Source organism: Callionymus lyra, chromosome 1, assembly GCF_982586985.1.
Source record: "Callionymus lyra chromosome 1, fCalLyr1.hap1.1, whole genome shotgun sequence".
In the NCBI taxonomy this organism is placed as follows: domain Eukaryota; kingdom Metazoa; phylum Chordata; class Actinopteri; order Syngnathiformes; family Callionymidae; genus Callionymus; species Callionymus lyra.
In genome coordinates this window covers 23,210,680-23,230,587 of record NC_141818.1, presented here as the reverse complement: position 1 = coordinate 23,230,587, position 19,908 = coordinate 23,210,680, and the positions used below count along the sequence as shown (strand labels likewise).

The 19,908-nt window shown below is 38.4% G+C and overlaps 38 non-coding genes across 38 annotated transcripts; all 38 read left to right on the top strand.

The window, feature by feature from the left end:
* The first annotated feature begins 341 nt into the window (after window positions 1-341).
* trnae-uuc (transfer RNA glutamic acid (anticodon UUC)) lies at window positions 342-413 on the top strand. Its single transcript has one exon. It is a non-coding gene; the product is annotated as a tRNA-Glu (tRNA).
* Window positions 414-850: 437 nt separating this feature from the next.
* trnae-uuc (transfer RNA glutamic acid (anticodon UUC)) lies at window positions 851-922 on the top strand. Its single transcript has one exon. It is a non-coding gene; the product is annotated as a tRNA-Glu (tRNA).
* A 437-nt stretch (window positions 923-1,359) lies between these two features.
* On the top strand, window positions 1,360-1,431 carry trnae-uuc (transfer RNA glutamic acid (anticodon UUC)). Its single transcript has one exon. It is a non-coding gene; the product is annotated as a tRNA-Glu (tRNA).
* Window positions 1,432-1,868: 437 nt separating this feature from the next.
* Window positions 1,869-1,940, top strand: trnae-uuc (transfer RNA glutamic acid (anticodon UUC)). The gene has a single exon. It is a non-coding gene; the product is annotated as a tRNA-Glu (tRNA).
* Window positions 1,941-2,377: 437 nt separating this feature from the next.
* Window positions 2,378-2,449, top strand: trnae-uuc (transfer RNA glutamic acid (anticodon UUC)). The gene has a single exon. It is a non-coding gene; the product is annotated as a tRNA-Glu (tRNA).
* A 437-nt stretch (window positions 2,450-2,886) lies between these two features.
* trnae-uuc (transfer RNA glutamic acid (anticodon UUC)) lies at window positions 2,887-2,958 on the top strand. The gene has a single exon. It is a non-coding gene; the product is annotated as a tRNA-Glu (tRNA).
* A 437-nt stretch (window positions 2,959-3,395) lies between these two features.
* Window positions 3,396-3,467, top strand: trnae-uuc (transfer RNA glutamic acid (anticodon UUC)). Its single transcript has one exon. It is a non-coding gene; the product is annotated as a tRNA-Glu (tRNA).
* A 437-nt stretch (window positions 3,468-3,904) lies between these two features.
* On the top strand, window positions 3,905-3,976 carry trnae-uuc (transfer RNA glutamic acid (anticodon UUC)). Its single transcript has one exon. It is a non-coding gene; the product is annotated as a tRNA-Glu (tRNA).
* Window positions 3,977-4,413: 437 nt separating this feature from the next.
* Window positions 4,414-4,485, top strand: trnae-uuc (transfer RNA glutamic acid (anticodon UUC)). Its single transcript has one exon. It is a non-coding gene; the product is annotated as a tRNA-Glu (tRNA).
* Window positions 4,486-4,922: 437 nt separating this feature from the next.
* Window positions 4,923-4,994, top strand: trnae-uuc (transfer RNA glutamic acid (anticodon UUC)). Its single transcript has one exon. It is a non-coding gene; the product is annotated as a tRNA-Glu (tRNA).
* An 882-nt stretch (window positions 4,995-5,876) lies between these two features.
* Window positions 5,877-5,948, top strand: trnae-uuc (transfer RNA glutamic acid (anticodon UUC)). The gene has a single exon. It is a non-coding gene; the product is annotated as a tRNA-Glu (tRNA).
* Window positions 5,949-6,385: 437 nt separating this feature from the next.
* trnae-uuc (transfer RNA glutamic acid (anticodon UUC)) lies at window positions 6,386-6,457 on the top strand. The gene has a single exon. It is a non-coding gene; the product is annotated as a tRNA-Glu (tRNA).
* A 437-nt stretch (window positions 6,458-6,894) lies between these two features.
* On the top strand, window positions 6,895-6,966 carry trnae-uuc (transfer RNA glutamic acid (anticodon UUC)). The gene has a single exon. It is a non-coding gene; the product is annotated as a tRNA-Glu (tRNA).
* A 437-nt stretch (window positions 6,967-7,403) lies between these two features.
* Window positions 7,404-7,475, top strand: trnae-uuc (transfer RNA glutamic acid (anticodon UUC)). The gene has a single exon. It is a non-coding gene; the product is annotated as a tRNA-Glu (tRNA).
* A 437-nt stretch (window positions 7,476-7,912) lies between these two features.
* trnae-uuc (transfer RNA glutamic acid (anticodon UUC)) lies at window positions 7,913-7,984 on the top strand. Its single transcript has one exon. It is a non-coding gene; the product is annotated as a tRNA-Glu (tRNA).
* A 437-nt stretch (window positions 7,985-8,421) lies between these two features.
* On the top strand, window positions 8,422-8,493 carry trnae-uuc (transfer RNA glutamic acid (anticodon UUC)). The gene has a single exon. It is a non-coding gene; the product is annotated as a tRNA-Glu (tRNA).
* A 437-nt stretch (window positions 8,494-8,930) lies between these two features.
* On the top strand, window positions 8,931-9,002 carry trnae-uuc (transfer RNA glutamic acid (anticodon UUC)). Its single transcript has one exon. It is a non-coding gene; the product is annotated as a tRNA-Glu (tRNA).
* Window positions 9,003-9,439: 437 nt separating this feature from the next.
* trnae-uuc (transfer RNA glutamic acid (anticodon UUC)) lies at window positions 9,440-9,511 on the top strand. Its single transcript has one exon. It is a non-coding gene; the product is annotated as a tRNA-Glu (tRNA).
* Window positions 9,512-9,948: 437 nt separating this feature from the next.
* trnae-uuc (transfer RNA glutamic acid (anticodon UUC)) lies at window positions 9,949-10,020 on the top strand. Its single transcript has one exon. It is a non-coding gene; the product is annotated as a tRNA-Glu (tRNA).
* Window positions 10,021-10,457: 437 nt separating this feature from the next.
* On the top strand, window positions 10,458-10,529 carry trnae-uuc (transfer RNA glutamic acid (anticodon UUC)). Its single transcript has one exon. It is a non-coding gene; the product is annotated as a tRNA-Glu (tRNA).
* Window positions 10,530-10,966: 437 nt separating this feature from the next.
* trnae-uuc (transfer RNA glutamic acid (anticodon UUC)) lies at window positions 10,967-11,038 on the top strand. The gene has a single exon. It is a non-coding gene; the product is annotated as a tRNA-Glu (tRNA).
* Window positions 11,039-11,475: 437 nt separating this feature from the next.
* trnae-uuc (transfer RNA glutamic acid (anticodon UUC)) lies at window positions 11,476-11,547 on the top strand. Its single transcript has one exon. It is a non-coding gene; the product is annotated as a tRNA-Glu (tRNA).
* A 375-nt stretch (window positions 11,548-11,922) lies between these two features.
* Window positions 11,923-11,994, top strand: trnae-uuc (transfer RNA glutamic acid (anticodon UUC)). Its single transcript has one exon. It is a non-coding gene; the product is annotated as a tRNA-Glu (tRNA).
* Window positions 11,995-12,431: 437 nt separating this feature from the next.
* Window positions 12,432-12,503, top strand: trnae-uuc (transfer RNA glutamic acid (anticodon UUC)). Its single transcript has one exon. It is a non-coding gene; the product is annotated as a tRNA-Glu (tRNA).
* A 437-nt stretch (window positions 12,504-12,940) lies between these two features.
* On the top strand, window positions 12,941-13,012 carry trnae-uuc (transfer RNA glutamic acid (anticodon UUC)). The gene has a single exon. It is a non-coding gene; the product is annotated as a tRNA-Glu (tRNA).
* Window positions 13,013-13,449: 437 nt separating this feature from the next.
* On the top strand, window positions 13,450-13,521 carry trnae-uuc (transfer RNA glutamic acid (anticodon UUC)). Its single transcript has one exon. It is a non-coding gene; the product is annotated as a tRNA-Glu (tRNA).
* A 437-nt stretch (window positions 13,522-13,958) lies between these two features.
* Window positions 13,959-14,030, top strand: trnae-uuc (transfer RNA glutamic acid (anticodon UUC)). The gene has a single exon. It is a non-coding gene; the product is annotated as a tRNA-Glu (tRNA).
* Window positions 14,031-14,467: 437 nt separating this feature from the next.
* Window positions 14,468-14,539, top strand: trnae-uuc (transfer RNA glutamic acid (anticodon UUC)). Its single transcript has one exon. It is a non-coding gene; the product is annotated as a tRNA-Glu (tRNA).
* A 437-nt stretch (window positions 14,540-14,976) lies between these two features.
* On the top strand, window positions 14,977-15,048 carry trnae-uuc (transfer RNA glutamic acid (anticodon UUC)). The gene has a single exon. It is a non-coding gene; the product is annotated as a tRNA-Glu (tRNA).
* A 437-nt stretch (window positions 15,049-15,485) lies between these two features.
* On the top strand, window positions 15,486-15,557 carry trnae-uuc (transfer RNA glutamic acid (anticodon UUC)). Its single transcript has one exon. It is a non-coding gene; the product is annotated as a tRNA-Glu (tRNA).
* Window positions 15,558-15,932: 375 nt separating this feature from the next.
* trnae-uuc (transfer RNA glutamic acid (anticodon UUC)) lies at window positions 15,933-16,004 on the top strand. The gene has a single exon. It is a non-coding gene; the product is annotated as a tRNA-Glu (tRNA).
* Window positions 16,005-16,441: 437 nt separating this feature from the next.
* Window positions 16,442-16,513, top strand: trnae-uuc (transfer RNA glutamic acid (anticodon UUC)). Its single transcript has one exon. It is a non-coding gene; the product is annotated as a tRNA-Glu (tRNA).
* Window positions 16,514-16,950: 437 nt separating this feature from the next.
* Window positions 16,951-17,022, top strand: trnae-uuc (transfer RNA glutamic acid (anticodon UUC)). The gene has a single exon. It is a non-coding gene; the product is annotated as a tRNA-Glu (tRNA).
* A 437-nt stretch (window positions 17,023-17,459) lies between these two features.
* Window positions 17,460-17,531, top strand: trnae-uuc (transfer RNA glutamic acid (anticodon UUC)). Its single transcript has one exon. It is a non-coding gene; the product is annotated as a tRNA-Glu (tRNA).
* Window positions 17,532-17,968: 437 nt separating this feature from the next.
* Window positions 17,969-18,040, top strand: trnae-uuc (transfer RNA glutamic acid (anticodon UUC)). Its single transcript has one exon. It is a non-coding gene; the product is annotated as a tRNA-Glu (tRNA).
* Window positions 18,041-18,477: 437 nt separating this feature from the next.
* On the top strand, window positions 18,478-18,549 carry trnae-uuc (transfer RNA glutamic acid (anticodon UUC)). Its single transcript has one exon. It is a non-coding gene; the product is annotated as a tRNA-Glu (tRNA).
* Window positions 18,550-18,987: 438 nt separating this feature from the next.
* trnae-uuc (transfer RNA glutamic acid (anticodon UUC)) lies at window positions 18,988-19,059 on the top strand. Its single transcript has one exon. It is a non-coding gene; the product is annotated as a tRNA-Glu (tRNA).
* Window positions 19,060-19,496: 437 nt separating this feature from the next.
* On the top strand, window positions 19,497-19,568 carry trnae-uuc (transfer RNA glutamic acid (anticodon UUC)). Its single transcript has one exon. It is a non-coding gene; the product is annotated as a tRNA-Glu (tRNA).
* The last annotated feature ends 340 nt before the right edge of the window (window positions 19,569-19,908 follow it).

Here is a 19,908-nt window from a genome sequence, read left to right as displayed (position 1 = left end):
CTATGTTATGAATCAGATTCCAACTTACAGCTTTCTCTTCCATCAAAATTAATTGATACTGTATGGAATTCTCACTGACTCCCATTTCCCCTGTGGTCTATTGGTAAAGATTCTAGATTTCCCCCCATGTAGACTGGGTTCAACTACCAGTTTGGGAAAAATTGAAATCTTGTTTTTTGGCTATGCAATGAGTTCTTTCTGCCCATGAGATCGTTTTATTTCGATGTTTAGACATATGGCTGCAGTATTTTACAGTTATCTTATGAATCAGATTCCAACAAATAGCATTCTTTTCCATCAAAATTTGTTGATCCTGTTTAGCAATCTCTCTTTGGCATATCTCCCATATGGTCTAGCGGTTAGGATTCCTGGTTTTCACCCAGGTGGCCCGGGTTCAACTCCCGGTATGGGAACAATAGAAATCTTATTTTTTTGCTATGCAATGAGTTTTGTCATCCAACGAGACCTTTTAATTCGATGTTTAGACACACACGTGCAGTACTAAACAGCTATGTTATGAATCAGATTCCAACTTACAGCTTTCTCTTCCATCAAAATTAATTGATACTGTATGGAATTCTCACTGACTCCCATTTCCCCTGTGGTCTATTGGTAAAGATTCTAGATTTCCCCCCATGTAGACTGGGTTCAACTCCCAAATTGGGAAAAATGGAAATCTTATTTTTTGGCTGTGCAATGAGTTCTTTCTGCCCACGAGATCATTTTATTTCGATGTTTAGAAACATAACTGCAGTATTTTACAGCTATAATATGAATCAGATTCCAACAAATAGCATTCTTTTCCATCAAAATTTGTTGATCCTGTTTAGCAATCTCTGTTTGGCATATCTCCCATATGGTCTAGCGGTTAGGATTCCTGGTTTTCACCCAGGTGGCCTGGGTTCAACTCCCGGTATGGGAACAATAAAAATCTTATTTTTTTGCTATGCAATGAGTTTTGTCAGCCAATGAGACCTTTTAATTCGATGTTTAGACACACACGTGCAGTATTAAACAGCTATGTTATGAATCAGATTCCAACGTAGAGCTTTCTCTTCTATCAAAATTTGTTGATACTGTATGGAATTCTCACTGACTCCCATTTCCCCTGTGGTCTATTGGTAAGGATTCTTGTTTTCCCCCCATGTAGACTGGGTTCAACTACCAGTTTGGGAAAAATTGAAATCTTGTTTTTTGGCTGTGCAATGAGTTCTTTCTGCCCACGAGATCGTTTTATTTCGATGTTTAGAAACATAACTGCAGTATTTTACAGCTATAATATGAATCAGATTCCAACAAATAGCATTCTTTTCCATCAAAATTTGTTGATCCTGTTTAGCAATCTCTCTTTGGCATATCTCCCATATGGTCTAGCGGTTAGGATTCCTGGTTTTCACCCAGGTGGCCCGGGTTCAACTCCCGGTATGGGAACAATAGAAATCTTATTTTTTTGCTATGCAATGAGTTTTGTCATCCAACGAGACCTTTTAATTCGATGTTTAGACACACACGTGCAGTACTAAACAGCTATGTTATGAATCAGATTCCAACTTACAGCTTTCTCTTCCATCAAAATTAATTGATACTGTATGGAATTCTCACTGACTCCCATTTCCCCTGTGGTCTATTGGTAAAGATTCTAGATTTCCCCCCATGTAGACTGGGTTCAACTACCAGTTTGGGAAAAATTGAAATCTTGTTTTTTGGCTATGCAATGAGTTCTTTCTGCCCATGAGATCGTTTTATTTCGATGTTTAGACATATGGCTGCAGTATTTTACAGTTATCTTATGAATCAGATTCCAACAAATAGCATTCTTTTCCATCAAAATTTGTTGATCCTGTTTAGCAATCTCTCTTTGGCATATCTCCCATATGGTCTAGCGGTTAGGATTCCTGGTTTTCACCCAGGTGGCCCGGGTTCAACTCCCGGTATGGGAACAATAGAAATCTTATTTTTTTGCTATGCAATGAGTTTTGTCATCCAACGAGACCTTTTAATTCGATGTTTAGACACACACGTGCAGTACTAAACAGCTATGTTATGAATCAGATTCCAACTTACAGCTTTCTCTTCCATCAAAATTAATTGATACTGTATGGAATTCTCACTGACTCCCATTTCCCCTGTGGTCTATTGGTAAAGATTCTAGATTTCCCCCCATGTAGACTGGGTTCAACTCCCAAATTGGGAAAAATGGAAATCTTATTTTTTGGCTGTGCAATGAGTTCTTTCTGCCCACGAGATCATTTTATTTCGATGTTTAGAAACATAACTGCAGTATTTTACAGCTATAATATGAATCAGATTCCAACAAATAGCATTCTTTTCCATCAAAATTTGTTGATCCTGTTTAGCAATCTCTCTTTGGCATATCTCCCATATGGTCTAGCGGTTAGGATTCCTGGTTTTCACCCAGGTGGCCTGGGTTCAACTCCCGGTATGGGAACAATAAAAATCTTATTTTTTTGCTATGCAATGAGTTTTGTCAGCCAATGAGACCTTTTAATTCGATGTTAAGACACACACGTGCAGTATTAAACAGCTATGTTATGAATCAGATTCCAACGTAGAGCTTTCTCTTCTATCAAAATTTGTTGATACTGTATGGAATTCTCACTGACTCCCATTTCCCCTGTGGTCTATTGGTAAGGATTCTTGTTTTCCCCCCATGTAGACTGGGTTCAACTACCAGTTTGGGAAAAATTGAAATCTTGTTTTTTGGCTGTGCAATGAGTTCTTTCTGCCCACGAGATCGTTTTATTTCGATGTTTAGAAACATAACTGCAGTATTTTACAGCTATAATATGAATCAGATTCCAACAAATAGCATTCTTTTCCATCAAAATTTGTTGATCCTGTTTAGCAATCTCTCTTTGGCATGTCTCCCATATGGTCTAGCGGTTAGGATTCCTGGTTTTCACCCAGGTGGCCCGGGTTCAACTCCCGGTATGGGAACAATAGAAATCTTATTTTTTTGCTATGCAATGAGTTTTGTCATCCAACGAGACCTTTTAATTCGATGTTTAGACACACACGTGCAGTACTAAACAGCTATGTTATGAATCAGATTCCAACTTACAGCTTTCTCTTCCATCAAAATTAATTGATACTGTATGGAATTCTCACTGACTCCCATTTCCCCTGTGGTCTATTGGTAAAGATTCTAGATTTCCCCCCATGTAGACTGGGTTCAACTACCAGTTTGGGAAAAATTGAAATCTTGTTTTTTGGCTATGCAATGAGTTCTTTCTGCCCATGAGATCGTTTTATTTCGATGTTTAGACATATGGCTGCAGTATTTTACAGTTATCTTATGAATCAGATTCCAACAAATAGCATTCTTTTCCATCAAAATTTGTTGATCCTGTTTAGCAATCTCTCTTTGGCATATCTCCCATATGGTCTAGCGGTTAGGATTCCTGGTTTTCACCCAGGTGGCCCGGGTTCAACTCCCGGTATGGGAACAATAGAAATCTTATTTTTTTGCTATGCAATGAGTTTTGTCATCCAACGAGACCTTTTAATTCGATGTTTAGACACACACATGCAGTACTAAACAGCTATGTTATGAATCAGATTCCAAGTTACAGCTTTCTCTTCCATCAAAATTAATTGATACTGTATGGAATTCTCACTGACTCCCATTTCCCCTGTGGTCTATTGGTAAGGATTCTTGTTTTCCCCCCATGTAGACTGGGTTCAACTACCAGTTTGGGAAAAATTGTAATCTTGTTTTTTGGCTATGCAATGAGTTCTTTCTGCCCATGTGATCGTTTTATTTCGATGTTTAGACATATGGCTGCAGTATTTTACAGTTATCTTATGAATCAGATTCCAACAAATAGCATTCTTTTCCATCAAAATTTGTTGATCCTGTTTAGCAATCTCTCTTTGGCATATCTCCCATATGGTCTAGCGGCTAGGATTCCTGGTTTTCACCCAGGTGGCCCGGGTTCAACTCCCGGTATAGGAACAATAGAAATCTTATTTTTTTGTCATGCAATGAGTTTTGTCATCCAACGAGACCTTTTAATTCGATGTTTAGACACACACGTGCAGTACTAAACAGCTATGTTATGAATCAGATTCCAACTTACAGCGTTCTCTTCCATCAAAATTAATTGATACTGTATGGAATTCTAACTGACTCCCATTTCCCCTGTGGTCTATTGGTAAAGATTCTAGATTTCCCCCCATGTAGACTGGGTTCAACTCCCAAATTGGGAAAAATGGAAAGCTTATTTTTTGGCTGTGCAATGAGTTCTTTCTGCCCACGAGATCGTTTTATTTCGATGTTTAGAAACATAACTGCAGTATTTTACAGCTATAATATGAATCAGATTCCAACAAATAGCATTATTTTCCATCAAAATTTGTTGATCCTGTTTAGCATTCCCTGGATGACATATCTCCCATATGGTCTAGCGGTTAGGATTCCTGGTTTTCACCCAGGTGGCCTGGGTTCAACTCACCGTATGGGAACAATAGAAATCTTATTTCTTTCCTATGCAATGAGTTTTGTCATCCAACGAGACCTTTTAATTCGATATTTAGACACACACGTGCAGTACTAAACAGCTATGTTATGAATCAGATTCCAACTTACAGCGTTCTCTTCCATCAAAATTAATTGATACTGTATGGAATTCTAACTGACTCCCATTTCCCCTGTGGTCTATTGGTAAAGATTCTAGATTTCCCCTCATGTAGACTGGGTTCAACTCCCAAATTGGGAAAAATGGAAAGCTTATTTTTTGGCTGTGCAATGAGTTCTTTCTGCCCACGAGATCGTTTTATTTCGATGTTTAGAAACATAACTGCAGTATTTTACAGCTATAATATGAATCAGATTCCAACAAATAGCATTATTTTCCATCAAAATTTGTTGATCCTGTTTAGCATTCCCTGGATGACATATCTCCCATATGGTCTAGCGGTTAGGATTCCTGGTTTTCACCCAGGTGGCCCGGGTTCAACTCCCGGTATGGGAACAATAGAAATCTTATTTTTTTGCTATGCAATGAGTTTTGTCAGCCAATGAGACCTTAATTCAATGTTTAGACACACACGTGCGGTATTAAACAGCTATGTTATGAATCAGATTCCAACTTAGAGCTTTCTCTTCCATCAAAATTTGTTGATACTGTATGGAATTCTCACTGACTCCCATTTCCCCTGTGGTCTATTGGTAAGGATTCTTGTTTTCCCCCCATGTAGACTGGGTTCAACTACCAGTTTGGGAAAAATTGAAATCTTGTTTTTTGGCTATGCAATGAGTTCTTTCTGCCCATGAGATCGTTTTATTTCGATGTTTAGACATATGGCTGCAGTATTTTACAGTTATCTTATGAATCAGATTCCAACAAATAGCATTCTTTTCCATCAAAACTTGTTGATCCTGTTTAGCATTCCCTGGATGACATATCTCCCATATGGTCTAGCGGTTAGGATTCCTGGTTTTCACCCAGGTGGCCCTGGTTCAACTCCCGGTTAGGGAACAATAGAAATCTTATTTTTTTGCTATGCAATGAGTTCTGTCAGCCAATGAGACCTTTTAATTCGATGTTTAGACACACACGTGCAGTATTAAACAGCTATGTTATGAATCCGATTCCATTTCCCCTGTGGTCTATTGGTAAAGATTCTAGGTTTCCCCCCATGTAGACTGGGTTCAACTCCCAAATTGGGAAAAAAGGAAATCTTATTTTTTGGCTGTGCAATGAGTTCTTTCTGCCCACAAGATCGTTTTATTTCGATGTTTAGAAACATAACTGCAGTATTTTACAGCTATAATATGAATCAGATTCCAACAAATAGCATTCTTTTCCATCAAAATTTCTTGATCCTGTTTAGCAATCTCTCTTTGGCATATCTCCCATATGGTCTAGCGGTTAGGATTCCTGGTTTTCACCCAGGTGGCCTGGGTTCAACTCCCGGTATGGGAACAATAGAAATCTTATTTTTTTGCTATGCAATGAGTTTTGTCATCCAATGAGACCTTTTAATTCGATGTTTAGACACACACGTGCAGTATTAAACAGCTATGTTATGAATCAGATTCCAACGTAGAGCTTTCTCTTCCATCAAAATTTGTTGATACTGTATGGAATTCTCACTGACTCCCATTTCCCCTGTGGTCTATTGGTAAGGATTCTTGTTTTCCCCCCATGTAGACTGGGTTCAACTCCCAAATTGGGAAAAATTGAAATCTTGTTTTTTGGCTATGCAATGAGTTCTTTCTGCCCATGAGATCATTTTATTTCGATGTTTAGACATATGGCTGCAGTATTTTACAGTTATCTTCTGAATCAGATTCCAACAAATAGCATTCTTTTCCATCAAAATTTGTTGATCCTGTTTAGCAATCTCTCTTTGGCATATCTCCCATATGGTCTAGCGGTTAGGATTCCTGGTTTTCACCCAGGTGGCCCGGGTTCAACTCCCGGTATGGGAACAATAGAAATCTTATTTTTTTGCTATGCAATGAGTTTTGTCATCCAATGAGACCTTTTAATTCGATGTTTAGACACACACGTGCAGTATTAAACAGCTATGTTATGAATCAGATTCCAACGTAGAGCTTTCTCTTCCATCAAAATTTGTTGATACTGTATGGAATTCTCACTGACTCCCATTTCCCCTGTGGTCTATTGGTAAGGATTCTTGTTTTCCCCCCATGTAGACTGGGTGCAACTACCAGTTTGGGAAAAATTGAAATCTTGTTTTTTGGCTATGCAATGAGTTCTTTCTGCCCATGAGATCGTTTTATTTCGATGTTTAGACATATGGCTGCAGTATTTTACAGTTATCTTATGAATCCGATTCCAACAAATAGCATTCTTTTCCATCAAAATTTGTTGATCCTGTTTAGCAATCTCTCTTTGGCATATCTCCCATATGGTCTAGCGGTTAGGATTCCTGGTTTTCACCCAGGTGGCCCGGGTTCAACTCCCGGTATGGGAACAATAGAAATCTTATTTTTTTGCTATGCAATGAGTTTTGTCATCCAACGAGACCTTTTAATTCGATGTTTAGACACACACGTGCAGTACTAAACAGCTATGTTATGAATCAGATTCCAACTTACAGCTTTCTCTTCCATCAAAATTAATTGATACTGTATGGAATTCTCACTGACTCCCATTTCCCCTGTGGTCTATTGGTAAAGATTCTAGATTTCCCCCCATGTAGACTGGGTTCAACTCCCAAATTGGGAAAAATGGAAATCTTATTTTTTGGCTGTGCAATGAGTTCTTTCTGCCCACGAGATCGTTTTATTTCGATGTTTAGAAACATAACTGCAGTATTTTACAGCTACAATATGAATCAGATTCCAACAAATAGCATTCTTTTCCATCAAAATTTGTTGATCCTGTTTAGCAATCTCTCTTTGGCATATCTCCCATATGGTCTAGCGGTTAGGATTCCTGGTTTTCACCCAGGTGGCCCGGGTTCAACTCCCGGTATGGGAACAATAGAAATCTTATTTTTTTGCTATGCAATGAGTTTTGTCATCCAATGAGACCTTTTAATTCGATGTTTAGACACACACGTGCAGTATTAAACAGCTATGTTATGAATCAGATTCCAACGTAGAGCTTTCTCTTCCATCAAAATTTGTTGATACTGTATGGAATTCTCACTGACTCCCATTTCCCCTGTGGTCTATTGGTAAGGATTCTTGTTTTCCCCCCATGTAGACTGGGTTCAACTACCAGTTTGGGAAAAATTGAAATCTTGTTTTTTGGCTATGCAATGAGTTCTTTCTGCCCATGAGATCGTTTTATTTCGATGTTTAGACATATGGCTGCAGTATTTTACAGTTATCTTATGAATCCGATTCCAACAAATAGCATTCTTTTCCATCAAAATTTGTTGATCCTGTTTAGCAATCTCTCTTTGGCATATCTCCCATATGGTCTAGCGGTTAGGATTCCTGGTTTTCACCCAGGTGGCCCGGGTTCAACTCCCGGTATGGGAACAATAGAAATCTTATTTTTTTGCTATGCAATGAGTTTTGTCATCCAACGAGACCTTTTAATTCGATGTTTAGACACACACGTGCAGTACTAAACAGCTATGTTATGAATCAGATTCCAACTTACAGCTTTCTCTTCCATCAAAATTAATTGATACTGTATGGAATTCTCACTGACTCCCATTTCCCCTGTGGTCTATTGGTAAAGATTCTAGATTTCCCCCCATGTAGACTGGGTTCAACTCCCAAATTGGGAAAAATGGAAATCTTATTTTTTGGCTGTGCAATGAGTTCTTTCTGCCCACGAGATCGTTTTATTTCGATGTTTAGAAACATAACTGCAGTATTTTACAGCTACAATATGAATCAGATTCCAACAAATAGCATTCTTTTCCATCAAAATTTGTTGATCCTGTTTAGCAATCTCTCTTTGGCATATCTCCCATATGGTCTAGCGGTTAGGATTCCTGGTTTTCACCCAGGTGGCCTGGGTTCAACTCCCGGTATGGGAACAATAAAAATCTTATTTTTTTGCTATGCAATGAGTTTTGTCAGCCAATGAGACCTTTTAATTCGATGTTTAGACACACACGTGCAGTATTAAACAGCTATGTTATGAATCAGATTCCAACGTAGAGCTTTCTCTTCCATCAAAATTTGTTGATACTGTATGGAATTCTCACTGACTCCCATTTCCCCTGTGGTCTATTGGTAAGGATTCTTGTTTTCCCCCCATGTAGACTGGGTTCAACTACCAGTTTGGGAAAAATTGAAATCTTGTTTTTTGGCTGTGCAATGAGTTCTTTCTGGCCACAAGATCGTTTTATTTCGATGTTTAGAAACATAACTGCAGTATTTTACAGCTATAATATGAATCAGATTCCAACAAATAGCATTCTTTTCCATCAAAATTTGTTGATCCTGTTTAGCAATCTCTCTTTGGCATATCTCCCATATGGTCTAGCGGTTAGGATTCCTGGTTTTCACCCAGGTGGCCCGGGTTCAACTCCCGGTATGGGAACAATAGAAATCTTATTTTTTTGCTATGCAATGAGTTTTGTCATCCAACGAGACCTTTTAATTCGATGTTTAGACACACACGTGCAGTACTAAACAGCTATGTTATGAATCAGATTCCAACTTACAGCTTTCTCTTCCATCAAAATTAATTGATACTGTATGGAATTCTCACTGACTCCCATTTCCCCTGTGGTCTATTGGTAAAGATTCTAGATTTCCCCCCATGTAGACTGGGTTCAACTCCCAAATTGGGAAAAATGGAAATCTTATTTTTTGGCTGTGCAATGAGTTCTTTCTGCCCACGAGATCGTTTTATTTCGATGTTTAGAAACATAACTGCAGTATTTTACAGCTACAATATGAATCAGATTCCAACAAATAGCATTCTTTTCCATCAAAATTTGTTGATCCTGTTTAGCAATCTCTCTTTGGCATATCTCCCATATGGTCTAGCGGTTAGGATTCCTGGTTTTCACCCAGGTGGCCTGGGTTCAACTCCCGGTATGGGAACAATAAAAATCTTATTTTTTTGCTATGCAATGAGTTTTGTCAGCCAATGAGACCTTTTAATTCGATGTTTAGACACACACGTGCAGTATTAAACAGCTATGTTATGAATCAGATTCCAACGTAGAGCTTTCTCTTCCATCAAAATTTGTTGATACTGTATGGAATTCTCACTGACTCCCATTTCCCCTGTGGTCTATTGGTAAGGATTCTTGTTTTCCCCCCATGTAGACTGGGTTCAACTACCAGTTTGGGAAAAATTGAAATCTTGTTTTTTGGCTGTGCAATGAGTTCTTTCTGGCCACAAGATCGTTTTATTTCGATGTTTAGAAACATAACTGCAGTATTTTACAGCTATAATATGAATCAGATTCCAACAAATAGCATTCTTTTCCATCAAAATTTGTTGATCCTGTTTAGCAATCTCTCTTTGGCATATCTCCCATATGGTCTAGCGGTTAGGATTCCTGGTTTTCACCCAGGTGGCCTGGGTTCAACTCCCGGTATGGGAACAATAGAAATCTTATTTTTTTGCTATGCAATGAGTTTTGTCATCCAATGAGACCTTTTAATTCGATGTTTAGACACACACGTGCAGTATTAAACAGCTATGTTATGAATCAGATTCCAACGTAGAGCTTTCTCTTCCATCAAAATTTGTTGATACTGTATGGAATTCTCACTGACTCCCATTTCCCCTGTGGTCTATTGGTAAGGATTCTTGTTTTCCCCCCATGTAGACTGGGTTCAACTCCCAAATTGGGAAAAATTGAAATCTTGTTTTTTGGCTATGCAATGAGTTCTTTCTGCCCATGAGATCGTTTTATTTCGATGTTTAGACATATGGCTGCAGTATTTTACAGTTATCTTATGAATCAGATTCCAACAAATAGCATTCTTTTCCATCAAAATTTGTTGATCCTGTTTAGCAATCTCTCTTTGGCATATCTCCCATATGGTCTAGCGGTTAGGATTCCTGGTTTTCACCCAGGTGGCCCGGGTTCAACTCCCGGTATGGGAACAATAGAAATCTTATTTTTTTGCTATGCAATGAGTTTTGTCATCCAATGAGACCTTTTAATTCGATGTTTAGACACACACGTGCAGTATTAAACAGCTATGTTATGAATCAGATTCCAACGTAGAGCTTTCTCTTCCATCAAAATTTGTTGATACTGTATGGAATTCTCACTGACTCCCATTTCCCCTGTGGTCTATTGGTAAGGATTCTTGTTTTCCCCCCATGTAGACTGGGTTCAACTCCCAAATTGGGAAAAATTGAAATCTTGTTTTTTGGCTATGCAATGAGTTCTTTCTGCCCATGAGATCGTTTTATTTCGATGTTTAGACATATGGCTGCAGTATTTTACAGTTATCTTATGAATCAGATTCCAACAAATAGCATTCTTTTCCATCAAAATTTGTTGATCCTGTTTAGCAATCTCTCTTTGGCATATCTCCCATATGGTCTAGCGGCTAGGATTCCTGGTTTTCACCCAGGTGGCCCGGGTTCAACTCCCGGTATAGGAACAATAGAAATCTTATTTTTTTGCTATGCAATGAGTTTTGTCATCCAACGAGACCTTTTAATTCGATGTTTAGACACACACGTGCAGTACTAAACAGCTATGTTATGAATCAGATTCCAACTTACAGCGTTCTCTTCCATCAAAATTAATTGATACTGTATGGAATTCTAACTGACTCCCATTTCCCCTGTGGTCTATTGGTAAGGATTCTTGTTTTCCCCCCATGTAGACTGGGTTCAACTACCAGTTTGGGAAAAATTGAAATCTTGTTTTTTGGCTATGCAATGAGTTCTTTCTGCCCATGAGATCGTTTTATTTCGATGTTTAGACATATGGCTGCAGTATTTTACAGTTATCTTATGAATCAGATTCCAACAAATAGCATTCTTTTCCATCAAAATTTGTTGATCCTGTTTAGCATTCCCTGGATGACATATCTCCCATATGGTCTAGCGGTTAGGATTCCTGGTTTTCACCCAGGTGGCCCGGGTTCAACTCCCGGTAAGGGAACAATAGAAATCTTATTTTTTTGCTATGCAATGAGTTCTGTCAGCCAATGAGACCTTTTAATTCGATGTTTAGACACACACGTGCAGTATTAAACAGCTATGTTATGATTCCGATTCCATTTCCCCTGTGGTCTATTGGTAAAGATTCTAGGTTTCCCCCCATGTAGACTGGGTTCAACTCCCAAATTGGGAAAAAAGGAAATCTTATTTTTTGGCTGTGCAATGAGTTCTTTCTGCCCACAAGATCGTTTTATTTCGATGTTTAGAAACATAACTGCAGTATTTTACAGCTATAATATGAATCAGATTCCAACAAATAGCATTCTTTTCCATCAAAATTTCTTGATCCTGTTTAGCAATCTCTCTTTGGCATATCTCCCATATGGTCTAGCGGTTAGGATTCCTGGTTTTCACCCAGGTGGCCTGGGTTCAACTCCCGGTATGGGAACAATAGAAATCTTATTTTTTTGCTATGCAATGAGTTTTGTCATCCAATGAGACCTTTTAATTCGATGTTTAGACACACACGTGCAGTATTAAACAGCTATGTTATGAATCAGATTCCAACGTAGAGCTTTCTCTTCCATCAAAATTTGTTGATACTGTATGGAATTCTCACTGACTCCCATTTCCCCTGTGGTCTATTGGTAAGGATTCTTGTTTTCCCCCCATGTAGACTGGGTTCAACTCCCAAATTGGGAAAAATTGAAATCTTGTTTTTTGGCTATGCAATGAGTTCTTTCTGCCCATGAGATCGTTTTATTTCGATGTTTAGACATATGGCTGCAGTATTTTACAGTTATCTTATGAATCAGATTCCAACAAATAGCATTCTTTTCCATCAAAATTTGTTGATCCTGTTTAGCAATCTCTCTTTGGCATATCTCCCATATGGTCTAGCGGTTAGGATTCCTGGTTTTCACCCAGGTGGCCCGGGTTCAACTCCCGGTATGGGAACAATAGAAATCTTATTTTTTTGCTATGCAATGAGTTTTGTCATCCAATGAGACCTTTTAATTCGATGTTTAGACACACACGTGCAGTATTAAACAGCTATGTTATGAATCAGATTCCAACGTAGAGCTTTCTCTTCCATCAAAATTTGTTGATACTGTATGGAATTCTCACTGACTCCCATTTCCCCTGTGGTCTATTGGTAAGGATTCTTGTTTTCCCCCCATGTAGACTGGGTTCAACTACCAGTTTGGGAAAAATTGAAATCTTGTTTTTTGGCTATGCAATGAGTTCTTTCTGCCCATGAGATCGTTTTATTTCGATGTTTAGACATATGGCTGCAGTATTTTACAGTTATCTTATGAATCCGATTCCAACAAATAGCATTCTTTTCCATCAAAATTTGTTGATCCTGTTTAGCAATCTCTCTTTGGCATATCTCCCATATGGTCTAGCGGTTAGGATTCCTGGTTTTCACCCAGGTGGCCCGGGTTCAACTCCCGGTATGGGAACAATAGAAATCTTATTTTTTTGCTATGCAATGAGTTTTGTCATCCAACGAGACCTTTTAATTCGATGTTTAGACACACACGTGCAGTACTAAACAGCTATGTTATGAATCAGATTCCAACTTACAGCTTTCTCTTCCATCAAAATTAATTGATACTGTATGGAATTCTCACTGACTCCCATTTCCCCTGTGGTCTATTGGTAAAGATTCTAGATTTCCCCCCATGTAGACTGGGTTCAACTCCCAAATTGGGAAAAATGGAAATCTTATTTTTTGGCTGTGCAATGAGTTCTTTCTGCCCACGAGATCGTTTTATTTCGATGTTTAGAAACAAAACTGCAGTATTTTACAGCTACAATATGAATCAGATTCCAACAAATAGCATTCTTTTCCATCAAAATTTGTTGATCCTGTTTAGCAATCTCTCTTTGGCATATCTCCCATATGGTCTAGCGGTTAGGATTCCTGGTTTTCACCCAGGTGGCCTGGGTTCAACTCCCGGTATGGGAACAATAAAAATCTTATTTTTTTGCTATGCAATGAGTTTTGTCAGCCAATGAGACCTTTTAATTCGATGTTTAGACACACACGTGCAGTATTAAACAGCTATGTTATGAATCAGATTCCAACGTAGAGCTTTCTCTTCCATCAAAATTTGTTGATACTGTATGGAATTCTCACTGACTCCCATTTCCCCTGTGGTCTATTGGTAAGGATTCTTGTTTTCCCCCCATGTAGACTGGGTTCAACTACCAGTTTGGGAAAAATTGAAATCTTGTTTTTTGGCTGTGCAATGAGTTCTTTCTGGCCACAAGATCGTTTTATTTCGATGTTTAGAAACATAACTGCAGTATTTTACAGCTATAATATGAATCAGATTCCAACAAATAGCATTCTTTTCCATCAAAATTTGTTGATCCTGTTTAGCAATCTCTCTTTGGCATATCTCCCATATGGTCTAGCGGTTAGGATTCCTGGTTTTCACCCAGGTGGCCTGGGTTCAACTCCCGGTATGGGAACAATAGAAATCTTATTTTTTTGCTATGCAATGAGTTTTGTCATCCAATGAGACCTTTTAATTCGATGTTTAGACACACACGTGCAGTATTAAACAGCTATGTTATGAATCAGATTCCAACGTAGAGCTTTCTCTTCCATCAAAATTTGTTGATACTGTATGGAATTCTCACTGACTCCCATTTCCCCTGTGGTCTATTGGTAAGGATTCTTGTTTTCCCCCCATGTAGACTGGGTTCAACTCCCAAATTGGGAAAAATTGAAATCTTGTTTTTTGGCTATGCAATGAGTTCTTTCTGCCCATGAGATCGTTTTATTTCGATGTTTAGACATATGGCTGCAGTATTTTACAGTTATCTTATGAATCAGATTCCAACAAATAGCATTCTTTTCCATCAAAATTTGTTGATCCTGTTTAGCAATCTCTCTTTGGCATATCTCCCATATGGTCTAGCGGTTAGGATTCCTGGTTTTCACCCAGGTGGCCTGGGTTCAACTCCCGGTATGGGAACAATAAAAATCTTATTTTTTTGCTATTCAATGAGTTTTGTCAGCCAATGAGACCTTTTAATTCGATGTTTAGACACACACGTGCAGTATTAAACAGCTATGTTATGAATCAGATTCCAACGTAGAGCTTTCTCTTCCATCAACATTTGTTGATACTGTATGGAATTCTCACTGACTCCCATTTCCCCTGTGGTCTATTGGTAAGGATTCTTGTTTTCCCCCCATGTAGACTGGGTTCAACTACCAGTTTGGGAAAAATTGAAATCTTGTTTTTTGGCTGTGCAATGAGTTCTTTCTGCCCACGAGATCGTTTTATTTCGATGTTTAGAAACATAACTGCAGTATTTTACAGCTACAATATGAATCAGATTCCAACAAATAGCATTCTTTTCCATCAAAATTTGTTGATCCTGTTTAGCAATCTCTCTTTGGCATATCTCCCATATGGTCTAGCGGTTAGGATTCCTGGTTTTCACCCAGGTGGCCTGGGTTCAACTCCCGGTATGGGAACAATAAAAATCTTATTTTTTTGCTATGCAATGAGTTTTGTCAGCCAATGAGACCTTTTAATTCGATGTTTAGACACACACGTGCAGTATTAAACAGCTATGTTATGAATCAGATTCCAACGTAGAGCTTTCTCTTCCATCAAAATTTGTTGATACTGTATGGAATTCTCACTGACTCCCATTTCCCCTGTGGTCTATTGGTAAGGATTCTTGTTTTCCCCCCATGTAGACTGGGTTCAACTCCCAAATTGGGAAAAATTGAAATCTTGTTTTTTGGCTATGCAATGAGTTCTTTCTGCCCATGAGATCGTTTTATTTCGATGTTTAGACATATGGCTGCAGTATTTTACAGTTATCTTATGAATCAGATTCCAACAAATAGCATTCTTTTCCATCAAAATTTGTTGATCCTGTTTAGCATTCCCTGGATGACATATCTCCCATATGGTCTAGCGGTTAGGATTCCTGGTTTTCACCCAGGTGGCCCGGGTTCAACTCCCGGTAAGGGAACAATAGAAATCTTATTTTTTTGCTATGCAATGAGTTCTGTCAGCCAATGAGACCTTTTAATTCGATGTTTAGACACACACGTGCAGTATTAAACAGCTATGTTATGAATCCGATTCCATTTCCCCTGTGGTCTATTGGTAAAGATTCTAGGTTTCCCCCCATGTAGACTGGGTTCAACTCCCAAATTGGGAAAAAAGGAAATCTTATTTTTTGGCTGTGCAATGAGTTCTTTCTGCCCACAAGATCGTTTTATTTCGATGTTTAGAAACATAACTGCAGTATTTTACAGCTATAATATGAATCAGATTCCAACAAATAGCATTCTTTTCCATCAAAATTTCTTGATCCTGTTTAGCAATCTCTCTTTTGCATATCTCCCATATGGTCTAGCGGTTAGGATTCCTGGTTTTCACCCAGGTGGCCTGGGTTCAACTCCCGGTATGGGAACAATAAAAATCTTATTTTTTTGCAATGCAATGAGTTTTGTCAGCCAATGAGACCTTTTAATTCGATGTTTAGACACACACGTGCAGTATTAAACAGCTATGTTATGAATCAGATTCCAACGTAGAGCTTTCTCTTCCATCAAAATTTGTTGATACTGTATGGAATTCTCACTGACTCCCATTTCCCCTGTGGTCTATTGGTAAGGATTCTTGTTTTCCCCCCATGTAGACTGGGTTCAACTACCAGTTTGGGAAAAATTGAAATCTTGTTTTTTGGCTGTGCAATGAGTTCTTTCTGCCCACGAGATCGTTTTATTTCGATGTTTAGAAACATAACTGCAGTATTTTACAGCTATAATATGAATCAGATTCCAACAAATAGCATTCTTTTCCATCAAAATTTGTTGATCCTGTTTAGCAATCTCTCTTTGGCATATCTCCCATATGGTCTAGCGGTTAGGATTCCTGGTTTTCACCCAGGTGGCCCGGGTTCAACTCCCGGTATGGGAACAATAGAAATCTTATTTTTTTGCTATGCAATGAGTTTTGTCATCCAATGAGACCTTTTAATTCGATGTTTAGACACACACGTGCAGTATTAAACAGCTATGTTATGAATCAGATTCCAACTTAGAGCTTTCTCTTCCATCAAAATGCGTTGATACGGTATGGAATTCTCACTGACTCCCATTTCCCCTGTGGTCTATTGGTAAGGAGTCTTGTTTCCCGCCCATGTAGACTGGGTTCAACTACCAGTTTGGGAAAAATTGAAATTTTGTTTTTTGGCTATGCAATGAGTTCTTTCTGCCCATGAGATCGTTTTATTTCGATGTTTAGACATATGGCTGCAGTATTTTACAGTTATCTTATGAATCAGATTCCAACAAATAGCATTCTTTTCCATCAAAATTTGTTGATCCTGTTTAGCAATCTCTCTTTGACATATCTCCCATATGGTCTAGCGGTTAGGATTCCTGGTTTTCACCCAGGTGGCCTGGGTTCAACTCCCGGTATGGGAACAATAGAAATCTTATTTTTTTGCTATGCAATGAGTTTTGTCATCCAATGAGACCTTTTAATTCAATGTTTAGACACACACGTGCATTATTAAACAGCTATGTTATGACTCAGATTCCAACTTACAGCTTTCTCTTCCATCAAAATTAATTGATACTGTATGGAATTCTCACTGACTCCCATTTCCCCTGTGGTCTATTGGTAAAGATTCTAGATTTCCCCCCATGTAGACTGGGTTCTACTCCCAGTTTGGGAAAAATAGAAATCTTATTTTTTGGCTATGCAATGAGTTCTTTCTGCCCATGAGATCATTTTATTTCGATGTTTAGACATATAGCTGCAGTATTTTACAGTTATCTTATGAATCAGATTCCAACAAATAGCATTCTTTTCCATCAAAATTTGTTGATCCTGTTTAGCAATCTCTTTCTGGCATATCTCCCATATGGTCTAGTGGTTAGGATTCCTGGTTTTCACCCAGGTGGCCCGGGTTCAACTCCGGGTATGGGAACAATAGAAATCTTATTTTTTTGCTATGCAATGAGTTCTGTCAGCCAATGAGACCTTTTAATTTGATGTTTAGACACACACGTGCAGTATTAAACAGCTATGTTATGAATAAGATTCCAACATAGAGCTTTCTCTTCCATCAAAATTAGTTGATACTGTATGGAATTCTCACTGACTCCCATTTCACCTGTGGTCTATTGGTAAGGATTCTTGTTTTCCCCCCATGTAGACTGGGTTCAACTACCAGTTTGGGAAAAATTGAAATCTTGTTTTTTGGCTATGCAATGAGTTCTTTCTGCCCATGAGATCGTTTTATTTCGATGTTTAGACATATGGCTGCAGTATTTTACAGTTATCTTATGAATCCGATTCCAACAAATAGCATTCTTTTCCATCAAACTTTGTTGATCCTGTTTAGCAATCTCTCTTTGGCATATCTCCCATATGGTCTAGCGGTTAGGATTCCTGGTTTTCACCCAGGTGGCCCGGGTTCAACTCCCGGTATGGGAACAATAGAAATCTTATTTTTTTGCTATGCAATGAGTTTTGTCATCCAACGAGACCTTTTAATTCGATGTTTAGACACACACGTGCAGTACTAAACAGCTATGTTATGAATCAGATTCCAACTTACAGCTTTCTCTTCCATCAAAATTAATTGATACTGTATGGAATTCTCACTGACTCCAATTTCCCCTGTGGTCTATTGGTAAAGATTCTAGATTTCCCCCCATGTAGACTGGGTTCAACTCCCAAATTGGGAAAAATGGAAATCTTATTTTTTGGCTGTGCAATGAGTTCTTTCTGCCCACGAGATCGTTTTATTACGATGTTTAGAAACATAACTGCAGTATTTTACAGCTATAATATGAATCAGATTCCAACAAATAGCATTCTTTTCCATCAAAATTTGTTGATCCTCTTTAGCATTCCCTGGATGACATATCTCCCATATGGTCTAGCGGTTAGGATTCCTGGTTTTCACCCAGGTGGCCGGGGTTCAACTCCCGGTATGGGAACAATAGAAATCTTATTTTTTTTGCTATGCAATGAGTTTTGTCAGCCAATGAGACCTTTTAATTCGATGTTTAGACACACACGTGCAGTATTAAACAGCTATGTTATGAATCAGATTCCAACGTAGAGCTTTCTCTTCCATCAAAATGTGTTGATACTGTATGGAATTCTCACTGACTCCCATTTCCCCTGTGGTCTATTGGTAAGGATTCTTGTTTTCCCCCCATGTAGACTGGGTTCAACTACCAGTTTGGGAAAAATTGTAATCTTGTTTTTTGGCTATGCAATGAGTTCTTTCTGCCCATGAGATCGTTTTATTTCGATGTTTAGACATATGGCTGCAGTATTTTACAGTTATCTTATGAATCAGATTCCAACAAATAGCATTCTTTTCCATCAAAATTTGTTGATCCTGTTTAGCAATCTCTCTTTGGCATATCTCCCATATGGTCTAGCGGTTAGGATTCCTGGTTTTCACCCAGGTGGCCCGGGTTCAACTCCCGGTATGGGAACAATAGAAATCTTATTTTTTTGCTATGCAATGAGTTTTGTCATCCAACGAGACCTTTTAATTCGATGTTTAGACACACACGTGCAGTACTAAACAGCTATGTTATGAATCAGATTCCAACTTACAGCGTTCTCTTCCATCAAAATTAATTGATACTGTATGGAATTCCAACTGACTCCCATTTCCCCTGTGGTCTATTGGTAAAGATTCTAGATTTCCCCCCATGTAGACTGGGTTCAACTCCCAAATTGGGAAAAATGGAAATCTTATTTTTTGGCTGTGCAATGAGTTCTTTCTGCCAACGAGATCGTTTTATTTCGATGTTTAGAAACATAACTGCAGTATTTTACAGCTATAATATGAATCAGATTCCAACAAATAGCATTCTTTTCCATCAAAATGTGTTGATCCTGTTTAGCAATCTCTTTTTGGCATATCTCCCATATGGTCTAGTGGTTAGTATTCCTGGTTTTCACCCAGGTGGCCTGGGTTCAACTCCCGGTATGGGAACAATAGAAATCTTATTTTTTTGCTATGCAATGAGTTTTGTCAGCCAATGAGACCTTAATTCAATGTTTAGACACACACGTGCAGTATTAAACAGCTATGTTATGAATCAGATTCCAACTTAGAGCTTTCTCTTCCATCAAAATTTGTTGATACTGTATGGAATTCTCACTGACTCCCATTTCCCCTGTGGTCTATTGGTAAGGATTCTTGTTTTCCCCCCATGTAGACTGGGTTCAACTACCAGTTTGGGAAAAATTGAAATCTTGTTTTTTGGCTGTGCAATGAGTTCTTTCTGCCCATGAGATCGTTTTATTTCGATGTTTAGACATATGGCTGCAGT